The following is a 24,014-nucleotide window of genomic DNA, read 5'->3' on the forward strand; positions in this document are numbered from 1 at the left end:
GTTAGATTCTAGACCATAAAGCATCCCCACTAACATTTCAAGTTGAGCCAATGAGAAAGCTGAGAAATGGAAAAGATAAACAATGTCTGCCTGCTTATAAGCCAGCTAAGGGGGTCTGCTTGGTGCTTGAATATGGGGCAGGAGTCAAAGAAGACATGGGGTTGGGAGATGGACGGTGTCAGAGAATGGGCAGGAATGAGGAGATAAGCGGGTAGGAGAAGGCAAATTAGAAGAAATTAAAGTAATCATATATTATTTTGCTAATGATAAAGGCTGCAGAAGGGAGCAAAGTCTCATGTGCAGTATCTTGTCACAGTGAGGGATTTACCCCCAATGATTCCTCCACCACATAAGGCAGCGGATTATAATGCAAACACCTTATAACAATAACGGCTTATCTCTCCCTCTCTAAGTAGGCCTTTAAATGGGGGGTTACACCGTAGATGAAGAAGCAGATTTCGGAATGCAATATCTCAGCAGAGTCATACTCCTTCCATCCATTAAACAATTTCCTGAAAACGAGGTGGGGAGAATGCGGTTTGAAATAGAATTCTGCTACAGTCACACAATGCCACTTCATTTGAGAGATGCATTTAAACATAAAGAGAGGGAAAGAGAGGTCGACCTGTGAGGTATTTACATTTTAAAGGGCTTTAGGCCCAGGTACAGTTGCTAAATCACAGTAAAGTTTGTAGGTTTGTTTTTATTTTTTTTATAACTGGTAAATGATGCCCATTGGGTGCACCATTGTATATGCTCCTCATCACTTGGACTCCTCAACAAAGACTGGACTTTATTCCATCTTTTCTCTCACACCCACACGTTAGGACTGGACTTTGGATACTAAATGATCAGATCCAAGAGAGTGGACAAAGTATTGATTGAGACGAAGTACTATGAAGTACGTTTTCAACACAATTGAGGAAAATAATGTACTTTGATGTAAGTCTTCTGTCTGTCAATGACTGGCTACCACGACTGTTGGTCCAAAACTTTGGAATAGAGATTGACAATCTTGCTGCTAGTGGGTGAGTGTGAAATAGCAGTACCCTCCCCTTACTAACCATAGAGAAGGGCCATGGCTGCTGCAATGTTCTGCTTTCAGGTAAGTGTCTGCAAAATTCACCTCATTTGCAGTTCCATTAGGGGCAGATGTATCATCATTGCAGTTTGCGAGTCCTTAATAGTGAATGTTAGCGATTCGCTATTAAGGAATCGCAAAATGCAATGTATGTAGGTTTCGCAATAATAATTGCAAATCCTACACATTCCTTAATTGTGAATCGCAAATTGCGATTCGCAATTAAGGAATTCCTTCCCATGCATTCCTACGGGCCTAGAGGCCCATAGGAATGAATAGGAAGACATTCGCAATGTCGAGGACCCAATAGGTACTCACAAATTGCAAATGCAACTTCAAGGGTGCCAAAAGGACACCCTGTTGCACCCCTGAAATATGCGTGTGCACATGTAGCGCCCATACATGCCCTAAGAAGGGCATGTATGTGTGTGAAATGGCTCTTTGAAAAATGCAAAAAAGTAAATTTTTCTAGGAAATTGCAAATTAATTTGGGATTTCTTAGGGCAAAATCACACAACTTGGGTGCTTTCAAAATTGCATTTAAGGAATCGCAATTTGTGATTCCTTAAATGCATTAGCAAAATAGGTAATCGCTAATTCTAGCAGCACCTCCTAGTTTTGGAACTATCCACAAGGAATTGATCAGAATAGCACAATTTGATAGTTAGGGGTCCAAAGCCCAAAACACCTGCCATAATTCACGCCAACCACAATGCTCATAACACCAAGTTGACAACTACATAGAAACACAAGACCAGCTATCAAGATAACAATATCGCAGTGTTATAAAGGAGTGAATTAATCATGACCAGAGCTTCACTTTAACTTAGTTTGTTCAGTGAATATTTGTTTTTTTAATCATATACTACATTCACCTTCTTTGAGAGTGTACCGTACCCTACTAGTAATGGCCTAGCATGTGGCCCTTTGCCCAACCCTCCTGCGCCCAGCACACTGCAGATAGCCAACCCCTGCTGTGCACGGCCCTAGGACTATTTCCTTATTGAATAAAAAGTTTAAGGGATTGCAATACCTTACAGACTCAAACACCCTCGCTGGTCTATAAATCCAGCGGAAGTTGAACAAAGATCTAAGGTCTCTTGCCGTAAGTTTGCATACCTTGGACGTGGAGTTGTGGACCTCCAGACTTGCAAACTCAGTCTGGGAATCAGCCAACCCTGGAGCAGAAACAGCCTTTCTAAACATTTTACAAGAATGTCCCTGCCCTGTAACAAGAGCTGCAACATTTCCCTTCAAGTTAGGGTCAGCCAGTCATGGACCTTGGGATCCATGGACCTTGCGTTGGATTTGAGGATTCAAAATGGACGACAGGAGTAAAAGCTCCAGATTCAATGATGCTTTTTAAATATCTGGGTCCACAAATGATCCGCAGACCATCTGTGGACTAACAGTTCAGATATCTGTAACTCGAAGAGATCACATGAATTCGAGGCATTTTTTGGAAATTACTGAATGGATTTACACCAAACTAATTAAATATACATTCACGCCTACTTGTTTATGTTCAGTCGATTTTGCGTGCAGGAGAGAGCAAACATTTCTAGGGGATTTAAAAATGGAAACATTACACTTTTGACCCACAGCTTGACCAAATGAAATCGAATCTTTATTGTTTTCAGCCATGACGTCCATAACAATTAACAGTACACATAGAAACATGATGGATATAATACAGATGCACAGTTGACTCTTAAGATCAAGTGAGGTTAAAATACAAATAGTTCAATATAATCATCAATTTTGAAGATTATGGTGTTAATGGTTCATGTGACCAAATTATGAATTTGCATTTTTTCTTCTTGGGAGTCAAACCAATGTGCTACCCTTAGATGTACTAGATGCATGATATAAGAAAAAAGGGAGCGTAGCTGAAAAGATGGTTGGTATTGTGGTCGTAAAATAAAGATGTGTAATACGTTTGTGAGTTAATCCCTCAAATACTCTAGATTTCCCATTCAGGCGGTTGTCGCTGTAAAAGTATTAATGGGTGCAACTCTTGATATGGTTTTGCAATAACACTAAGGGAGAAGCTTGACTAATTGAAGGGAAAAAAGAGACGATGCTAACAGACCAATTAAAATACACTGGTCATAAAGTACAAGTGCATTTGTCCCACCCTCGTGAAGAAACCCTACAACAACAGCACAGAGAAGGGAGTCCACCTGGGGTAACATTTGATGGGCACCAGGGGAGAATAGGTTTCATAGACACATCAAATTAAAAGCCCCCGTTAAAGTGCGAATGCATTTGTGCTCCCACAATCGTAGCCCTACAGCCGGACTGCGCAAGATCGCTAAGTTGCGGCGAAAGATGCCAGCTGTTTTCATTGAAGTGCTTCAAAAAAGGCCATGCAATGCATTTTATGACAATGTGCTCATAACATAAAGTGCATATGCACCTGGACAGACTTTAGGAAGTGCTAAGCCGGGGTTAGTAGCTCTCTTGGAAAACATTTGAAAAGTCAGCCCATCCACGCCTTTGTGGTCAAGAGATGTCTGTCATAGAACATGGTTTTTCTGAACTCCTGCTCTTAATTTCTGGGCTGCATGAATCTAAGACGAAACAACCAAGACAATGTTTTTTTCATCTGATCTCATGCAAAGAGCTTCAGCTTCGTTACACTTCCTGATGTGGAACTTGATAAAAAAGTGGGCGTAAATATTGTTTACATGTACTTAGCACGTAATGGCATAGCAGGAGGAAATGCGTTAGTGTTTCCCAGCCTCCCAACGAGCACAGGCAGCAGTCTGACCCCTCATCAGTATTTGATGGCCACCTTTTAATTGCTGAAGCCGCTGGAAATGTGCCCCATTGGATTCTGAGGTAAAGGGATCTTCTTTCTTTTGGAAAGATGTCATCTATGAAAGTTGCAGGGCCCCAGTCTTGGTTAAGTGACAAGTAATGTTTTAGCAGGGGGACTGCTTGACTCAGCTTCACTTGATTGCTATGATCCAATGATCCCTTCGTAACCATATCAAAGCTAGCCTTCGTAATGGTTTCTGGATGGAGCCAAAGATCTTTAGAGGAAATGTTGTGTAGGACTTTTGGCAAGTGAGCAAACCATGGTATTGTGCGATGATCTTGTTTCGTCATGATATCCGATAGTGTGGATCAGTAAGAGGCGAGCTCCCCCTTGGACCAAAGGCACATCCAATATTTTATTGGTGCCAGTGCTATATAATACTCATTTCTCCAATGTCTAGATCTATTCTCAGGGCATCCATTAGTGTTCCGCGGCCCAAGTGGAGTCCCCGTCGTAGGAATGTGGTTTCTGTGATTTGCACTGATGGAGTTTTCCTGTACCTCCAGGTCTCAGCACCATATGTGCTTGCTGCCCTTGCTTTCATTCTGTACGCCAGCATTGCTCGGCCAACTGAGCAGTTTCAACAGTGTCTAGTCAATCTCAGCACCACTTCAGCTTGCTGAGCCAGGAGGGCATTACTGGTATTACTCTTCGATAGCTGTGGGGCCCACAGGAGATAGCCATCAGACGGACTCCCAGATGGCTGTAGGTGAGCACATGATCCAGAATCTGAAGGTTGCTCGTAATTTTGTTTTTTGGTTAAGAATCATGTATTTTGTTTCCACAACATTGATGGTAGGACTCAAAACCTGCCTGTAAACTGTGCATTGATATCTCTAGTCTGGCAAACAGCACAGCACCGTCAGCACAGAGTAATATTGGTATTGGTTCATCGCTAAGTTTGGGCACGTCAAGGTTGAGGTTCGTTAGAGATTTCATGACATCATTTATATAGTAATTTTAAATAGTCGGTGCTAGGACGCAGCCTTGCTTGACGCCTCGCTGTATTGGAATCTCTGCTGTATATTCACCTCTCAATCAAAGCATTTATATATAGCGCACTACTCACCCGGAGGGTCTCAAGGCGCTAGGGGAGGGGGGTCCGCTACTGCTCGAACAGCCAGGTCTTGAGCTGCTTCCTGAAGGCAAGGTGGTCCTGGGTCAGGCGGAGGTGGGTCGGGAGGGAGTTCCAAGTCTTGGCGGCCAGGAAGGAGAAGGACCTTCCTCCTGTGGTGGCTCTTCAGATGCGGGGGACGGCGGCGAGGGCGTGGCCGGTTGATCGAAGCTGGAGTGTGGGAGCGTAGAAGTTGAGGCGGCTGTTGAGGTATCCTGGGCCTTGGTTGTGTAGGGCTTTGTGTGCGTGGGTGAGGAGACGGAAGGTGATTCTCTTGTTGACCGGGAGCCAGTGCAGATCTCTCAGGTGTCCGGAGATGTGGCTGCGATGGGGGATGTCCAGGATGAGTCGTGCTGAGGCGTTCTGAATCCGCTGGAGTCTCTTCTGGAGTTTGGCGGTGGTTCCGGCGTAGAGGGAGTTGCCGTAGTCCAGACGGCTGGTGACGAGGGCCTGGGTGACCGTCTTCCTGGTCTCGGTGGGGATCCATCGGAAGATCTTACGTAGCATGCGCAGGATGTTGAAGCACGACGAGGAGACGGCGTTGACTTGTCTGGTCATGGAGAGGGAGGATTCCAGGATGAAGCCCAGGTTGCGTGCGTGGTCTGTTGGTTTGGGTGCGCTGCCCAGGGCGGGGGGCCACCAGGAGTCGTCCCAGGCGGTGGGTGACGATCCCAGGATGAGGACTTCCGTCTTGTCCGAGTTCAGTTTCAGGCGGCTGTTCATCATCCACTTGGCTACGTCTGTCATCCCTTCGTGTAGGTTGGCTCTGGCAGTGGCGGGGTCGTTGGTGAGGGAGAGGATCAGCTGGGTGTCGTCGGCGTAGGAGATGATGTTGAGGTTGTGTCAGCGTGCGATGGCTGCGAGGGGGCTCATGTAGACGTTGAAGAGGGTAGGGCTGAGCGAGGAGCCTTGAGGAACGCCGCAGATGACTTCGGTGGCTTCTGATCTGAACGGGGGGAGGCGGACTCTCTGTGTCCTTCCGGCGAGGAACGAGATGATCCATTCCAGTGCCTTCTCCTGGATTCCGACGTTGCTGAGGCGCTGCACTAGGGTACGGTGGCAGACAGTGTCGAAGGCCGCGGAGAGGTCAAGGAAGATGAGGGCCGCTGTTTCTCTGTTGTCGAGCAGGGCTCGGATGTCATCGGTGGCTGCGATCAGGGCGGTCTCGGTGCTGTGGTTGGCCCGGAAGACAGACTGCGAGGGGTCGAGGGATCTGTTCGTCTCGAGGAAGGCGGCCAGCTGCTTGTTGACAGTCTTCTCGGTGACTTTTGCAGGAAACGGGAGCAGCGAGATGGGGCGGTAGTTCTTGAGGTCGGTGGGGTCGGCTGATGGCTTCTTTAGTAGAGCGCTGAGTTCGGCGTGCTTCCAGCTCTCCAGGAAGGTAGCCGTGTCGAAGGAGGTGTTGATGATGTCCCGCAGGTGGGGTGCGATGACAGCGTCGGCCTTGTTGAAGACGTGGTGAGGGCAGGGGTCGGTCGGAGATCCGGAGTGGATGGAGTTCATCGTGCGGATAGTGTCTTCGGTGCTGATCGGGGTCCAGGCGCGGAGGGTTGAGTGCTGAAGCTGTTGTGTATGTCCGCAATCTTGTTGTGGAAGTAGGAGGCGAGGGAGTTGCAGAGGTCTTGTGAAGGGGTGATGTCGTTGTTTCCGGCGTTGGGGTTGGAGAGCTCTTTAACGATGTTGAAGAGTTCCTTGCTGTTGTGGGCGTTGTTGTCCAGTCGTTCCTTGAATGCAGTTTTCTTGGTGGCGTGGATCAGTTGGTGGTGTTTTCGGGTGCTATACTTCACCTTAGTGGTATTGCCAGAATGCAGTGAAATTAAAAGCTTCAGGAACTTTTCCGGGACTTCCATCTCATTTACAATTTGCCATAGTGTGGGATGGTCAACGATATCGAAAGCAATTTGCCATAGTGTGGGATGGTCAACGATATCGAAAGCTGTGTGAAAGTCGATGAATATAAGACATAGTGACGACTATTTAAGGTGTGTGCATTTGAAATAGATAAGATTTAATCTAAATACTTGGTCCACTGTACGCTGGCCTCTCCTGAAGCCCACATGGTACAGGGACATTAGGCCTTTTTCTTCCAGCCACTTATCCAAGCGAGATAATAACAGCTTCTCAAATATTTTTCCTACACCTTCAATCTATGGAATAGGCCAATAATTTCCCACAAGGTCTCTGAGCCCTTTTTTATGTAAAGGCACGATTATTGAGTTTCTCCAGGGATCTCCTCAAGGGACAAATTGTTGTTGAAGGATCGAGTCAAAATAGGTGACCACAAGGTTAGATGAGTTCGAGAGACGTCTAATTAAATTCTGTCCAGGCCAGTGGCCTTGTGAGGCTTTTGGGCTTGAATTGCTTGGACAACTTCCTTTCCGCTGAATTTGTCCATTGCCGGATTGAATAATGGGAGCGGGCCCTAGCGGAAGGAATTAAGGGATTACAAGTGTTTGAGATGACTTTTGTAGGTGTTAGGTGAACGGGAAGATGTTGTTCTGGGCTATTATTGTCCTTCATGTTGGACTTCAAATTAGCTTTCCCGTTGTGATGCTTTGGTTGGGGTAGGGTTGCCTCCAGTCAAGACCTGGTGTTGTGTAGCTTGGCCATTCATTCCGCACTAAGCATTTATGCCAACTTTCTGGTACAGAGTTATGAAGTGGTCTATACAGAGTTGTGGGCTAATATTCAGCTCCAGGTGCTTTGGAGGATGATCTTTTTTTTTTTTGCAGCATTTTATATAGCGCAAACTTGACCCAAATCCAATAAGGTATCAGAGCGCCTTACATAGCACCAGTTACGTTACATGAGGACACACATTCATTTTTTTGTGAGGCAAAGAGAGATTAAGTGATTTGCCCAGAATCACAGGATGATCAGTGTCGTTACCGAGACTCGAACCCAGTTGCCCAGGTCCGAGGTTGAGCGCCATAGCCGTTAGGCCAACTCTTCTCCACCACCTTCGCAACCCTATCTTACAATCCCACAGAATTTCTTGGATTTTCATAAAGATAATGAGTCTGGCAAAGCTTGCCAAAGCTTATACGCATGATGCTTCTTCTTAAACCTTATCAGCTGTTTATACTGCTTCCTACTGTTAAGGAATAACTGTTCATTAGTATCGGACAGATGTTGGTTCTTCAGAGATGTGGTCAAACACCTTTTTAGCTTTACACATTCCACGTCAAACCAGTCCAGGCAATCTGGAGGTGAGTGTTCAGAGGCGGCATGGATTTTGCTTTTTCTTTCCACGGCCATCTCTACCAGCAGCTCATCAAATTTTTGCAGATGCTGCTCCTCCTCATTTGTAGGTAGAGTTAGGATCGTGGTATGCAATGTTGACCATTTATGACGCATAATATTGGTCTTTGTCTCTCAGTTGTGGTTGATGTCAAGAATGTTTTCCTATTAGGTTTCAAGACAATATTATGGCCACTCGGATGTTGGCTGGAGATAGGTGGAAGAAGCTCGGATTTGGATGCTCCAGAACCATGAGTAGTGGATCATGATCACTTTCAATCCTGCCAAACACTCTAATATCAAAAATAAGATACCATGCTTCAATATTTATCGCCATATAGTTGATGATACTTTGCCTATGGCCAGTTATAATGGATTTTGGTGGGTTATATGATGGTGTTCGGCTGTTCAGTGGACGCATGCCTTCTTCGACTAGAACTTCGAAGATGAATTCACCCTACTTTGTGCTCACGCAGTGCTCTTTAGATGGTGAGGGTATATTCCATGTGCTATATTTATCAGTTATTGACTGACCAGCATTGAAGGGAGCATTTTTGTATTAAAATCGCCACAGACCAACATACAGTTATTTTTGATGCGAGTAGGCACTATCACATACTGTCAGATAACGACTTCAACACCTCTTCCAATCTTTCCTCACGAGTTGTTCTATGAAGAGCAAATCATCGGACTTGACCAGGACCCATTCGCCTGGTGGAAAGTACACATTCAGGATTTCAAATTACCATACCTTGCTTTTTAGTTTGATGATTTGTATATTTTTATTTATTATAGAATGGGTTATTTCAGTGTTTGCTAGCAATGATGTTCTTATCCAAGTGGTCAGGCCCCACTACAGGTCTGTCCCGTTTGCTGCAGGTAGGTGATATGATGAGTAACCATCTCGGTCGATAATATAAGATGCCATGTCTCTGGCAAGCAATCAATCTTCTGTTGTTTTAAAAAGGACAGCAATCAATCAATCAGGGTCTCAAGGTGCTGGAGGGGCAGGGGGGAGGTTTGATCAGCTTCGTGGTCATCCGAAGAGCTAGGTCTTGAATAGGTGCAGTGTCGGGCTTCGTCTGATGTGGAGGGGGGAGTTCGTTCCAGATCTTGGCCACGATGTAGGAGAAGGATCTGCCACCCGCTCTGTCCCTTTGGATGCGTGGGGCCAGGGCTAGGTCGGCAGAGAGGAGGTTTCTCTCGGGGGTGTTCCGAAGGAGATTCTTTTGTTGAGGTATTGGGGTCCGGTGTAGTGGAGGGCTTTGTAGGTGTGAGTGAGCAGTTTGAAGGTTATTCTTTTTTATGAGGAGCCAGTGGAGGTCGAAGTGGTGCTGGTTGATGTGGTCATGTCGTGGGATGTTGAGGACGAGTCTGGCTGCAGTGTTCTGGATAGTCAGGAGCTTGCGGAGTGTTTGGTTGATTCCGGCATAGAGCGCGTTTCCGCAGTCTAGTCTGCTGTTGATGAGTGCGTGGGTGACGGTCTTCCTAGAGTCAGGGGGGGATCCATTTGAAGGTCTTGCAGAGTATGTGGAGGGTGTTGAAGCATGTGGAAGACACAGCGTTGATCTGGTGGTTCATGGTGAGCGAAGAGTAGAGAATGATGCCGAGGTTGCGAGCATGGTCCATAGGGGTAGGTGGGTTTTCCGAGGGCAGGGGGCCTTCATGTGTTGTCCCATGCGGAGGGGGTGGAGCCGAGGAGGAGGACTTCCGTTTTCTCCAAGTTGAGCTTCAGGTAGCTGCTGCTCATCCAGGTTGCGACGTCTTTTATCCCTTCTTACCTAGTGATGTCGGGTTCCTTGGTGAGGGAGAGGATGAGCTGGGTCTCGTCAGCGTATGAGACTATGTTGAGTCCGTGTTTTCTGACGATGGTTGCGAGGGGGGCATGTAAACATTGAAGAGAGTGGGGCTGAGGGAGAATCTTTGGGGTACTCCGCATCTGATATCTGTAGGCCCGGAGAGGAAGGGCGGAAGTCTTATTCTTGGTGTCCTGCCAGAGAGGAACGATCAAGTCCAGTCTAAGGCAGTTCCCTGGATGCTGGCATCGTAGAGTCTGGAGGCTAGTATAGCTGGGTGTTGATGACTTTCTCGATGACTTTGGCGGCGAAGAGGAGAAGAGAGATGGGCCTATAGTTCTTGGGGTCTATCGGGTCTGAGGAGGGCTTCTTGAAGAGGGGTGTGACTCCGGTGCATTTCCAGCCATCTGGGAATGTGGCTGTCTCGAGGAAGCAGTTGATCGTTCATCGTAGTTTGCGTGCATGTGCGGCAGGTAGGAGCTGGTGGGTGCTCCAGAGTGGATGCTAATCATAGTCTTTGCGGTGTCTTCTGTGGTGAGAGGGGTCCAGGTGAGGAGGGTTGGCTGGATGGCGGTGCTGATGGAGGGGTGTTGGGTCGGAACAGTAGTCTTGGTTGTCGAAGTTATCATAGAGCGTTTTGATCTTGTGGTGGAAGAAGAAGCTGTGTTTGTTGCAGATGTCTTGGGAGAGAGGGATGTCAGTAGTTTCGCTGCTAGGTCTGGTTAATTCTTGTATGATGGAGAAGAGTTCCTTGGAGTTGTAGAAGCCAGTCCTCATCCACCAATTTTGACTTTAGGCCTGCTATGTTCCACCTAATGATTTTTAAATGTGTTTTTGGACTAATTTTCCGTATATTTATTCTACAGGCAGTGTCCTTCTTGATCAACCAATGACGGTCTTGAAGAAGGCAGGAAATCAAACCTTTGTTTATTTTCTGTTGCAATGTTTTCTATACAAAACTTCACATCAGTCAAATTGGCCCAATGGGGAAGAGGTGTGAGCTAAATGCATCTTGTAGAAATGAATTTAAGCTTTGCCTAGACTTCAGCAGTTTTACAGGGATGTTTGCACTTGGTTGCTCTAAGTATACGAGTGGGTACAGTTCAATTTTCAGTGGCTCTACTGAGATGCCCCAAGTATTAATTAAATCCACATGGTTGGGAATTTTGTTTGTTATCCTTATACTGGACCATGCTGTATGTGTAGACTCTCTTCCGCCTAGCTTGTTTGAAAGAATCTTACTGCGAAGCAGATCATTTGACCTTCTATTTTGCAAGCCTGGAAAGGAGTTTATAAGTTGCAGGATATTACTTCTATTTAGGATACCTTGACTCCCTCTCGATGTATATTCTGGAGTGAATATGATCGTCGCCTGTTCTTTAACGATGGGCGCAGTATCCTGAGTTTCATCAAGCAAAGTGCTTATCAGCATGTGGCACTGCCTGGGATCATTTATAGGCTTTCTCCTGGGATCTAATGGTGATGGTTGTACCCCATCATGAATCAAATTTGTTGGTTTGGCCCAGGGGTGTAAAGAATCGACTGGAGCTGTGCCGGTAGATAGAGATGAATCTAGTGGGGGCAGACTTTGGGATTTTCCGTAGATATCTTTTCTAATGCGTATTTCTGTTATATCCAACTTGGATTCAGTTGATGGACAATGTTCTTCATTTGAGGGATGTGGGCTTGGATGGTAGTTACTCAACTGACACTCTGGGCACCAGAGGCTTTCTCTGGCTGTGACACGGCAATGAATTTGTGGTTTGCCTGAATGTTTTGTGATGCTCAATTGTTCAACCTTATTGGGCGTATTTTCTCGGGTCTCCTGCAGTAGATCAGTTTTATGATGTCCACCCACAGTATGAGGTGGCATTATTATTGCCTCTGTTATTGATGGTTTATTTCCATTGCAGATTTCGGCGTTTGCAGTAGAATTTGACCTGACTCCTGTTGGTGTTAGATATATTAAGTGAGTAAGGAATGCATGCTTCCCTACACAACATACCTGGATTTCGGTTTGAAAAATCTTTGGATCAGCCACCTTTCATTGTTTTGGTTGCAAGCTTTTTTGTGCCTCCTCCTTGTTCTTGGGTGTTTGAATCCACCAGAGATCTTATGATAGTTTGAGGAAGTTGTCTCTGTTTGACTGGATGAGTAGTAGTGATAATGATCCACAAGTATAGCTTTAGAAGAAGCTTTATAGGAGCATACACACACCAAACTCCCAACAGACTCAACAGAACTCAGTAGAACACTCAACAGAACTTAGAACCAAAGTTGAGCATAAACACAAAAGCATCAATGACATTACAAGTTAATAGCCCACAGGTTAGACTGACCTCTATGATGCACCTAAGCTGTAAAAGAACACTCAACACTTAACCGTCTAGGTACACTACTACATACCTTCCTTCTTCATAAAAAAAATACAGAAAATACAAAAGAACACATAAAGGTTCCAATTGATTTGCATAACTAATACATTGCAAAATATTTTAGGCAATTGACCTGTCAACAGAAAACACAACAGGTTCAAAGTTTTTTATCATAACAGTATCACTGACTAATCAGGTTCATTGCCACGGTTAGAACCTTCAACGGCAAAAACATTTGCCTTGGCCAACATGGTAAGGCTCCACCAAGACCATTTGTTTAATAACGCAGATGTTCTTCCTAGCTTCACCACTTTAAGAATTCCAGAGACTTCGAACATCCTTTTTTAACGTGCACAGGCAGTTTAACTTTTACCTTGTCCCACACACATAGAGGCTTTTGTTTACACATTTTCACCTTGGTCACATTCTCCCTTTTCTTATCATAGTTAAGACTCACCATTTTATATATTTCTTTAAGCTCCACCACATGATCCTTGGCACTTAACCAACCAGGATTAAGTTCCCGTCTCCGTTTCCTTCCCTTAAACAATACAAATGGTGGAAACTTTGTTGTACAATGTTGGGTACAATGGTATGGCCCAAATCATATCTGCTACATGTTTCTTGAGATCAATGCATCCCTTGAGAGCCAACTGAATACTATCTACCAGAGTTTTAGTAAATCTTTCAACTAAACCATTCATATTTAAAAAATGTAATGCTGTTTTTACATACTGAACATGTGCATTCCTAAGGAAAGAAGAAAATACATTCGAAGTGAACTGTGTGCCATTATCTGAATCTAAATACTCAAGATATCCTTCTCTTCTGATTAACTCTTGTACAAATCTAATCTCGTGGAACCCATTTTACATCTACCCACTTTGAAAAGTAATCTATTACCACTAAGATAAAAACTTTTCCACGTGAAATGCCTTGATATGGACCCAATATATCAATAGCCAATTTCTTCCATGGCTTTTCAGGAACCGAAGAATGTAAAACAGTAGAATGCCTTGCCTTGAGTACTTTATCTGAATCTACACACAAAGAACAACCTTTCACTAAAGTGATATCATTACCCCTATACGGCCACTAAAATGTATCTCTCACTTTCTTGATGCTATTGGTTTGTCCTAAAAGTCCTAGATGAGCAATCAAAATCAATTTTTTCCCAATGCCAACCGGCGGAACAAATTATTAATTTTTTAAGATCAAATTGTTAGCAATTGTTAACTCATGTCTGACTTTCCAATACACACACATTTCATCATTTACAGTAGCCTCCATACACTTTTCCTTATATATCACATCTCCCAACATCCTCAACAGTAGCTGAGACACAATTCTACTGTAGCAACAGGTCACATTTAGCTATGACATTACTAGCCAACCTGGACAAACAGTCCGCATGTACATTTTGGACTCCAGGTATATACACTACAGTAAAGTTATAATCATATAACTTTGCCAACAATTTCATCAGTCGAGACGATGGCTTTCCTGCTCCATTTTTGGACAACAATATTAGGGGTTTATGATATGTCCTGAGTTTGAAAGGTTTTCCCCACAAGTAGGTCTTAAAGTGTTCTACAGTCCATGCACAACCTAGAGCTTCTCTTTTTATAGTAGAATACTTTGTTTCTGCCAAAGTGAGTGGCCTGGCAGCAAAAGCAATGGTATGCTCAACACCTCCATGATTTGACTCAATACCGTGCCTAACTCTGTGGCACTAGAATTAACTGTAACTATATTGGCTGTAGATTGGGAAAATGCTGCTAGCCGTTTACATCCAATGATAGCTTATTTAACCAATTTGACCGCCAAAGAGTGTGCCCTGGTCCAGTCAAACTTAACTCCCTTTTTAGGTCCCGCCTAGCTATTGCGTTTACGCAATCGCTATGCGAGACTCTAGTAAAGGGGCATTTTAAAGTGCTCCCAAAAGTGGATTGCATGGCGAGCACGCGCACAATCACGTGCATCATGCCGCCATGCAATCCGTTTGGGGAAGCGCTTCAGCCCACTAGCGCCCTCGGCATCATACTTCAAAGGGTCCGCTCCCCCGCCTGGAATGCGCTCCCCCGTCCCGCCAAGCGCGCGCGCCACGCTCCGCCGGGCTTGTCTTGTTTTTATTATCCCTTGTCTGCTTTTCCTTCCAAACAGTTAGGGACTATACAATCGGATCCATGTTTCACTAAGGTGTATAATCGGTGGCGAGCCTCCCAGTGTGACTCCTCACCATGACACTGGCATGGCTTCCATGCCCCCCGACACTAATGCTGTGTCTGTGCTCTCACCGAAATGTCATGACCACATTTGCAGTCTGTAGTTCTCCTGATTACAATGACCTATATAAACGTATTTTACTCTGTATATTACTGCTGTATATTTCAATGCATCATATTTCAGTAGTGCGCCTCTTGATGTCAAGTGTGATGGTGCATGAGATCGTCATCTGGGAAGATTGGAGCCCTTCAGTGCTCTGGATTAGGACTGTAATTGGAACCAATTTAAAAATTGTTTTGCTGTTCTTCTTGTACAAACGTGGCAGCTTTGTAGCCCGCGCAGTCATGAGTGGGCTGTTATCTCTGCACTGAGTTGCCGACCATGTAAAATTCCCTTTGGAACTGGCTGCAATGCAGGCCAGCCTGACCTCCTTCCATGCATGTAATGCCCTCCTGCCAAGCAATGTCCTCTCCACCCTGTCGCCCCACACCCACCCGCCATCCCCACTCACACCTACCTCCTGATCAGAGCAAGTGGTAAGTGTGAACGTCAATTGCATCGAAAAGAAAATGCCATGCGGAATTGTGCCTGATAAAACAGAGTCTGACAGACCGGCAGGACCCTCCCCACTTTAAGTTCTGATTAAAACAAAACCTGCTCTTAATTACAGTTGTGTAACACACTCTACTCTCAGTTGGTATTTATTGGATTTCCAAAGCATGTAAACCCAAATGTAGCCAACACTGTGAATGTTGGTGTTTGTGTGACAGTTCACCCTAATATAAGAAATGGAAACACAGGCCGAGTCAATGAGCTGGAAGGCTCGTGACAGCATGGGGAGTTAAAAACACACGCCTTTTTTGTGAAAAATACAGGCAGGAAACATATTGCTTTCCATCTGTATGTAAATTTGTCATTTTTATTTATGTATGTTCTGATAGTTGATGTTCACCACTATTTAAAATATGTAGGAATTGCTATGTTCATCTTTCCTGTAATCCATGCTATTTTACCTATTCCGCACAGTGCATTGGACACATTAGAAGTTGGTGCACACAATGTAAAAACCATGACAGAAAGATCTTATTAGACAAAACAGATGCAATTTAATAAGAACACTCTTCTTCTCTTTAATGTAAGTTACTATAATCATGCGTATTCTTTTCTCTGGGAAACATTTTTCTAGCACTAATGCATGGTTGGGATGGTTTCTAATGCACTAAGCTCCAGCCAAACGCAAATTGTAAAAGTAGATAAACCTTTTATAACTCCATTCCTTTCTTGTTCAAAGATCACTAAACCTTTCTTCAGTATTTGACACCATCCACCATGATGTCCTGTTGATACACACATCCCTATTTGCAGGAGTTCAAGAAACTGCTGTATCCTGGTCACATTATTATCTTGTAATTTGCACCAAGAAAGACAAACCGGGACTTTATTAATCTGCACGCAGCAAAACCAACTGTAAAGTCCCACAAGGAATATCCCCTTTCCTGTGCCCGTTTGGGGTATATAGCTATATCTTTAGCAGATTTTCTGGAAAACATAATATTTTCCCCCACCTATACACACATGGTACTCAGATGTGCCTCAAGCTGAAAGAGGGATGAGGAAAATTATATTAAGTAGGCGACCACTTGAAAGAAGTCTCCGATCTCTCTCATGTCCCTTGCCTGAATCAATGGCCCTTCAGGATGCCCTCCTTGACCTACAGTACAAACTTTACCTTATGGGTGGGCTACTACAGCGCTTTCTACATTGCTATGCACTATAAACATAAGATCTCAATTCATGACACTGCCAAAGCCACATGGCTAATCCAGCAAGGTCTTCCAGCCATACCACTTCGCCAAGTACCTGGGATCAATCACTACAAACATTTTCTCTACCTAGCCAGACATATACAAGTTGGTAAATGATCCTAGAATGTCAAAGGTTTGTTTTTAAAGAATGTTTTTATTGCATTTTTCTGAATAGGGAATACCTCATGCTGGAGACCTATATAAAGTACGAATGTTATAAACATTCTCTTGCATTGCGATCTGCAGTTCCAGCATTTATCATTTTAGCATCTTATCCAGTAAACAACAGTCTATTTCAAATGTAACTAGAAGCAGCACACCAACCTTTATTCTCAAAAAGTAGTTTTCCTCGTTCCGCTATGCAACAGGAGAAGAAAGCACGCTGCGGGGTGGAAATGAAAAACAAGCATTGGCATAGCCAATAGGTCTCGCTTTTGGGACCTTCTAAGTATTTAGTTATGCAGCACAATATCCTTGGTGCAACCACATCAACTGTTGCGTAGCTAAACACTTATAAGATCCCAAAGGCGAGACCTATTGGCTACGCCAATGCTTGTTATAAAAGCAACCACAATGGAAGTACCATGTCAGCAAATTTACTCACATACCTTGAATAATATTCGCACAGCCCAAGAAAGGATTTAGGCTGAGCCTTGTTCTGAGGTTCCACCAATTCCTAATAGAATCAAGCAAGTCTTTTTTTGGAGCAATACCTATGCCAATGACTTGGTGTCCTAAATACACTACCTCTGATGCAAACAATTGACACTTATCAAGGCGAACTCTCATTCCGTTTTCTTCCAACATTGATAACACTTTGGCCACAGTCTTGCGATGCTTATTAGCAGATTGTGAATACACTAAAATATCATTCTGGAATGCCACCACCCCATCAGTGTTTCCAAAAAGACAATTCATCAATTTCTGAAACACTGATGCGGCGGTTGCCAATGCTGGTGTTATGAATGTAATGATGTGTCTTGAGTCTTTTGTAAACTCCATTTGATGGTGAATGACTGAAACAGCACTTCTATAGCACATGGCTACCCGGAGGCATCCCAGCGCTGAGACAGGTAACTGAGACAAAAACAACACCTAGGGGAAGAGCCACGTCTTTAATTGTTTTCGGAAGGCTAGATGATTAGATTCCTTTCGTAAATATAGTGGAAGGGAATTCCAAAGTCTGGCGGCCTTATATCCAAAAAAGCCTGCTGCCTCTTCTGGCCATAATCCTGGGTACAACTGCCAGGTGAAGCTCATCTGAACGCAACTGCCTATTCGCCTGATAGGGCTGAATCATAGCATTATTGATTGGTGGGCTATTCCCTTCCATCGACTTATGGGTGATACACAGAGCCTTGAAATTGACTCTCTCCTGAATAGGAAGCCAGTGGAGGGAACACAGAGCGAGACTTGCAGAGTGTTGATTTGGGGTCCCCATAAGCATCCCTGCTGCGCAATTTTGCACAGTCTGCAGTTTCGCAATTGCCGAGACTGGCGCGCCTAGGTATAGGGCATTTCCATAATCAATCCTAGATAGGATAAGTGTCTGGATCATCAGCTTTTTGGCCTGGAATGGAAGAAGGGGGAGCACTTTGCACTGTATCCTAAGGATGCCATAACATGAGGCAACAACTTTCCTGGCCTGAACTTTAAAGCTGAGGTCCTGATCCAGCAAGATACCCAGGCTTTTTAACTCGGTCTTAGGGGCGGGCGGAGGGCCCATGCAGGCTGGCCACATTGTGTCTGCTTTAAAACCCAGAGGATTGCCAAGCACCATAAGCTCAGTCTTGTCGCCATTCAATTTTAGATGTGACAGATTCATCCACTTGGTAACTTCCTCCAGACAGGGACGAAGACCATTGGATGCCTGGTCCGAATGATTCAGTGCGACGACCAGTTGAGTATCATCTGCGTATGTCACTATGTGGACCCCAAAGGGGGATACAATCTCTGCCAGCAGAGCCATATAAACATTAAAAAGAGTGGGGCTCAGGGATGAGCCCTGAGGGACTCCACAGTGTAGGGGAACAGATTTTGAAATGACCTCGCCCTCAAACACCTGGAAAAATCTTTCCTCCAGAAAAGATTGCAACCATGATAAGGCTGAACCAGTCACCCCCACATCTCTAAGAAGGTGGACCAAAATTCAGTGGCTCAACGTATCAAAGGCTGCGCTAAGTTCAATGAGAATTATAGCTGATGACCCTCCAGCGTCAAGAATCTTTCTAGATTTTTCGACAACCTCTAACAAAGCAGTTTCGGTACCTTGGCGCGGGTGAAAACCCGTTTGAGAGGGGTGGAGAAGATCATGAGATTCCAGGAACGAATAAAGTGTAGAATTAATGTGTTTCTCCACGATATTACTGATCCTGGGGAGGAGCGAGATAGGGCGGTAGTTGCCCAGGACCGACGGGTCGAGATTAGGTTTTTTCAGCAATGATTTCACCATTGCTCTTTTCCACATGGGAGGAACCGTGCCCATGGAGAGTGAAGCATTGATCAAGTTAATAATGGTAGGGGCATCAGTCTCTCGTGCTAGCTTCAAAATATTGGGTGGAACTGGGTCTTTAGGCGACCCACTTTTAACAAGCGTCAAGATGGCTTGAAACGATTCCTGGGTCAATGGGGGAAAGGCCTCCAGGGAATAATCCCTTTTTGATGGACCAATATCCTCATGCTGGAGTTTAACATTGTTGCCATCTGAGGTGAAGAGTAAATAGATATTTTGATTGTTGTTGGAAAACTAATCTTCATGTTCGTTGCAACGACGACCTGATAAATCAGGTACATCTGGAGGGAGGGGGGCTTTAAGTAATTTTTTCGCAATGCAAAAAGTTTCCCTTGGGGAGTTGGCAGCTAGGGAGATCCTTTTCTCATAGTGGGAGGCCTGGGCCCTTTTGACTTCTGCCTTATATGTTGTAATGGCCTCCCTATAATCCAGTTTCTTGTTGGGGGAGAAATCTTTTCTCCAAATCCTTTCTATTTTTTTGCACATCTGTTTTAATTCCCGGAGTTTAGGGGAAAACCAGACATTCTTGTTGGGCCCTCCTCACTTAGGTCTCGCCTAGCGCTGCAGCGCGAATGCACCGCCATTGCTTTGCGAGGCATGCAGTATACACTATGGTATGGAAGCTTTGTGGAAGCTCCGCCCACTCTCCGGCCCATCTTCTTCATTGGCTTAGTTTCTAAATGATGAAGAAAGAGAACCTCTTATCTGACCTGTCTTATTCTTGTAGACTTAATCACTTGTGTACTATAAAGACCCCCAAGGTGCAAGGTTACTCAAAAAACATTTTCATTTTTTTATATAAGGTATTTATTATTTACTTTTTTTTTTAAAAGAAAAGGATATACATAGCAGAGCATTCATAATTGTTAAGTTGGCATCTAATTCATATGTAGAACATACATTGCTTCACACTGTGTTTCCTCATAAATTAAATTTCATAGATACTTGTGAACATAAGAAACAAAACTATATAAAAAGACTTATGTTTAGAGACCCCAAAGGAAAATCAAAAAAACCGTCACATCAACATTCTCACCTATCATTCACTCCTGCATACTAACAGACATTCTCCATAGGTAAATTTTGATTTTTCATTAAAAACCAACAAACCATCTCTGGCAAAAGATCCTACTTCAATTCTAGTGCAAGCAAAATTAGTGTGTATACATAAGTTTTAGACAGTTCTTGTTATCTCCTAAAATTCTAGAGTCATGACGTTTTAAATAGAATTCTTCTGAGGATCTCCCAGGATCTCCCAGTGTATGGTTGGTGCACCAGGAGCACCAACCATACACTGGGAGATCCTCAGAAGAATTCTATTTAAAACGTCATGACTCTAGAATTTTAGGAGATAACAAGAACTGTCTAAAACTTATGTATACACACTAATTTTGCTTGCACTAGAATTGAAGTAGGATCTTTTGCCACAGATGGTTTGTTGGTTTTTAATGAAAAATCAAAATTTACCTATGGAGAATGTCTGTTAGTATGCAGGAGTGAATGATAGGTGAGAATGTTGATGTGACGGTTTTTTTGATTTTCCTTTGGGGTCTCTAAACATAAGTCTTTTTATATAGTTTTGTTTCTTATGTTCACAAGTATCTATGAAATGTAATTTATGAGGAAACACAGAGTGAAGCAATGTATGTTCTACATATGAATTAGATGCCAACTTAACAATTATGAATGCTCTGCTATGTATATCCTTTTCTTTTTTAAAAAAAGTAAATAATAAATACCTTATATAAAAAAATGAAAATGTTTTTTGAGTAACCTTGCACCTTGGGGGTCTTTATAGTACACAAGTGATTAACTCTACAAGAATAAGACAGGTCAGATAAGAGGTTCTCTTTCTTCATTTGTCGTCCTCCCCTCCTCTTGGACCTAAAAGTACTTAGGGGAAACCTTTCGCTCATATGTTAGTTTCTAAATGATGCCTTCCGATTGTTTTAAAGCTCGTTAGTTCCTCCCCATAACAGCCATGTCAGTCATTTGTGTCCTTCCATGGCTACTGGCCCCTTCACAGCACAGACTACTTTCTTCCTGTGCCCCCCTCCCGCAGTCCGAAGCCTTCTCGCCGCCGCCCCCCCTCATGCCTCGTCGCCCGCACGCATTGCTATTTGCAATGCAATAGGTCTTGCGTAAATGCGAGTCCTATTGTATTGCCAATGCTTGTAGGTATTACTCTAATCTGTTTTACGCAGTGCATTAGGGTCACGGCATTATATAACCTACCCTGTAGAAGAGACAATATCCGCGGTTCAACAATTAGACGAAAGAAAATGTATGCTCTCCGGCTTTCCCTTATTCGCCGCGCCAATGTCAGTGCCAACAGAGCCCACAAGAGGGCAGCAGAGATCCAAACAAAATGACTTTGCAGCAATTTATTTTCAAGACAATCAAACTGTCCATCTCAGAACCATCATTTCAATTTACGCTGCAGAACATGAAAACTCTATTTCCTTACATGTGAGCTAAGTAAAAATCAGCAATCCAACACACTTAAGAACTGACATTTTCAATTGTGCACCCCAGAGAGTATTGTCCTCTTGTTCCGATCACAATATTGCTTCAAGAGGAAAGGTTTATCCATTCGTTAAAAAGAGCGGCTTAAGTGTTTTTTACACTGGAAAATAAACATCCGGGATTTCATTTAAAAAAATCAGAGATTTAAGTACTCGAACATTCCTTGCTGAGTACAAACGTGTCCCCTACCTCTCCTGGCCCGACCAGTCTCCTGTATGTGACAATCTCTTGGGGCACACAGACATTTCCCAGGTCACAGCACAGGCAAGAAGATATACTCTGCAGGAGGAAGAGAGGCTCTGCTCCAGGGTGAACCGTGCGCAGCTTGTTCTAAAACCCACGGCATAGAAAATATGCAGTATGTTTTAAAAATGACTTAAAAGGTTTCTCTTTGCTACAGAGTACTTACAGTTCTCTTAGTTTATTGACTTGTTCAAGTAAGTGAATTGTGTAGCTGTGGTCCGCCAGACCCCTGGACTGCTCACTTCACTGGTGTTACATTTTGAAATAATACAGCCTGCTGTGACCGCTGTGTGTATCTCCCGGCCTCTCCTGAGGCTTGCCCAGCACCATGCTGTCATGACACTGCTAACTGCGCCAGCGGAGTCCGTGAGTCAGCTGACTCTAATTAATGTATGCTATAGGCCCCAAGGCAGCTGGGCTCAGTGTCAGGGCCTCTCACACCCTGTTAGGTGGTTCTGCAGTATAAACGCAAGTCCTTGATCCTTTTAGTGTTAATTCTTAGCGGAGCCATGTGACCTGCTTTCTAGCTGTCCGCTTTTTTTTTTCTTTCTAATGGTGACATCTTTGGCTAATATTAGTAGTTACTTCTCAAGTCTTACTTTCCTGCTTACAGCATTCGCTTATGGATAAAGTGTTCCCTGCAGTGACAGCTTTACCGACTTAGTTCACCCCACTCCAAGTGAAAAACCTTTTCCCATCACATTAATTTTTTGCATGGCCTCGTCTTGGACAACAAACAACACCTGGTAAAAGTGAATTGTTTTATTCTCCTTGTTTTATCATGCTCCTTTTCTTTTATTTGTGTCTAATTGGCATTGCTTCTGCCTTTTTATTCTTATTAGTCAATACATTATGCCAACCAAAATTCACAAGTTAATTATATGATCAGCATTGTACAAGAGAAGCAATAAAATAGCAATAGAATAAAACACATACCTCCTATCGTTTTTATGAAATATTTAAGTAAACAAGAATCGTGTCAAGAACAGAATTATGGGCATGGCCTTCAATGCTATTTCATGTGAAGTGATGCTCGTCCTCTTTCATATCTGCCAAGGCTTCAGATTGCTATGTATGATATTTTGATAAGTTTGTTGTAATTATGACTCCGCCACCTCATGAATTTGAAGCAGTTTTATGATCTTAGAGTTTCTCGTTGCTCAAATGGGTCAGATTTCTGATATTTATGTTTCCTTCTTTTTTTATTGGTTGATTTTGCTGGTGAGAAAAGTGTCACTCATAGTGGTTCTAATGGCACTCATAATTACACAGAAATTATGAAAATGTTAAACATAGCAATCTAAAACCTTTGCAGCTATGCGTTTCCTGCCTCGTGCTTCAGCTGCTCTGTGTTTCTCCCACCGGGACACCGGAGCAGTAAACCCGGAGCCCTGTGGCGCACAAGGAACTTCACTTCCATTACAGTCCATTAAAGGAGCAAGTTGGTCAGAGCATGAGCCCGAAGCACTTCCACACGAGAGGTGCAGGAGCCTGCAAGTGGAATGCGCCACAGTGGGATGAGTGCTGTGTGCATCGTCGAAGGAAAAGTATTTTTCAGATGCGTCAGTGCTTAATTTGTCAAATAATGAGTACCGGTGCCCAAAGCTCTGCTCGGAAACCCTATTAAATAAATGCCAGCGGGCCGAATACCAGGGCTCTCTAGAATTGAAACCACCCCAGGCCTCTTTAATCCAGTACCTGACACCCTTGGCTCGTTTATTCCTCTTGCTGGTTCCTGCTGTCTCCCTTTGTGACTGTACTTAAGTCTTTCTCATCCTCCTTCTTTCCCCTTTGTGTGCTTAGGTCGAGCATTTGAGACCTCTTGTATATACTTTAGTATATAATTATTATATACTTATGTACTATGTGGGCTCTGGAGATCAGCCCTACGACTTGTCTGCTTCCGCTTAAGGACTTTTTTTTCTGTTCAACTGCCTCTATTTGTCTTGATAGAAAACGACCAGCAGAGGTCAGTAAAATACCAGAATCAGTTTAGCATGCTCTAGATTCCAGTCCATAGAAATTGTCTTCCACGAGCACTCGTAGTCAAAAATATTTTTTTCAAATCTTGGTTTTTCAGTGATATGACCACCAAAGGCCCTGATTTTATATTAAAAACAGAGCTTTGGACTATACAATTTCCAGCTGAAAGGCAATATTTCTCTCCATGTGTTCCCATACATGGCGTGTCACGCAGGTTGGTGCTTACTCTCCCTCAATTTTAAAGAACAGTAGACGTTCAGCACCCAGGCTAATGTGCTGCATAGCTAAA

The 24,014-nt window shown here is 43.8% G+C and overlaps 1 protein-coding gene across 2 annotated transcripts in view; it reads right to left on the reverse strand.

Annotated features, from left to right (window-relative positions):
* The window catches only part of LOC146771199 (E3 ubiquitin-protein ligase TRIM39-like), a 155,735-nt gene that overhangs the window by 108,009 nt on the left and 23,712 nt on the right, over positions 1–24,014 (reverse strand). The gene's annotated exons all lie outside the window — the stretch shown is intronic.

This window comes from Triturus cristatus, unplaced genomic scaffold (genome assembly GCF_964204655.1).
Source record: "Triturus cristatus unplaced genomic scaffold, aTriCri1.1 SCAFFOLD_231, whole genome shotgun sequence".
Classification (NCBI taxonomy): Eukaryota; Metazoa; Chordata; class Amphibia; order Caudata; family Salamandridae; genus Triturus; species Triturus cristatus.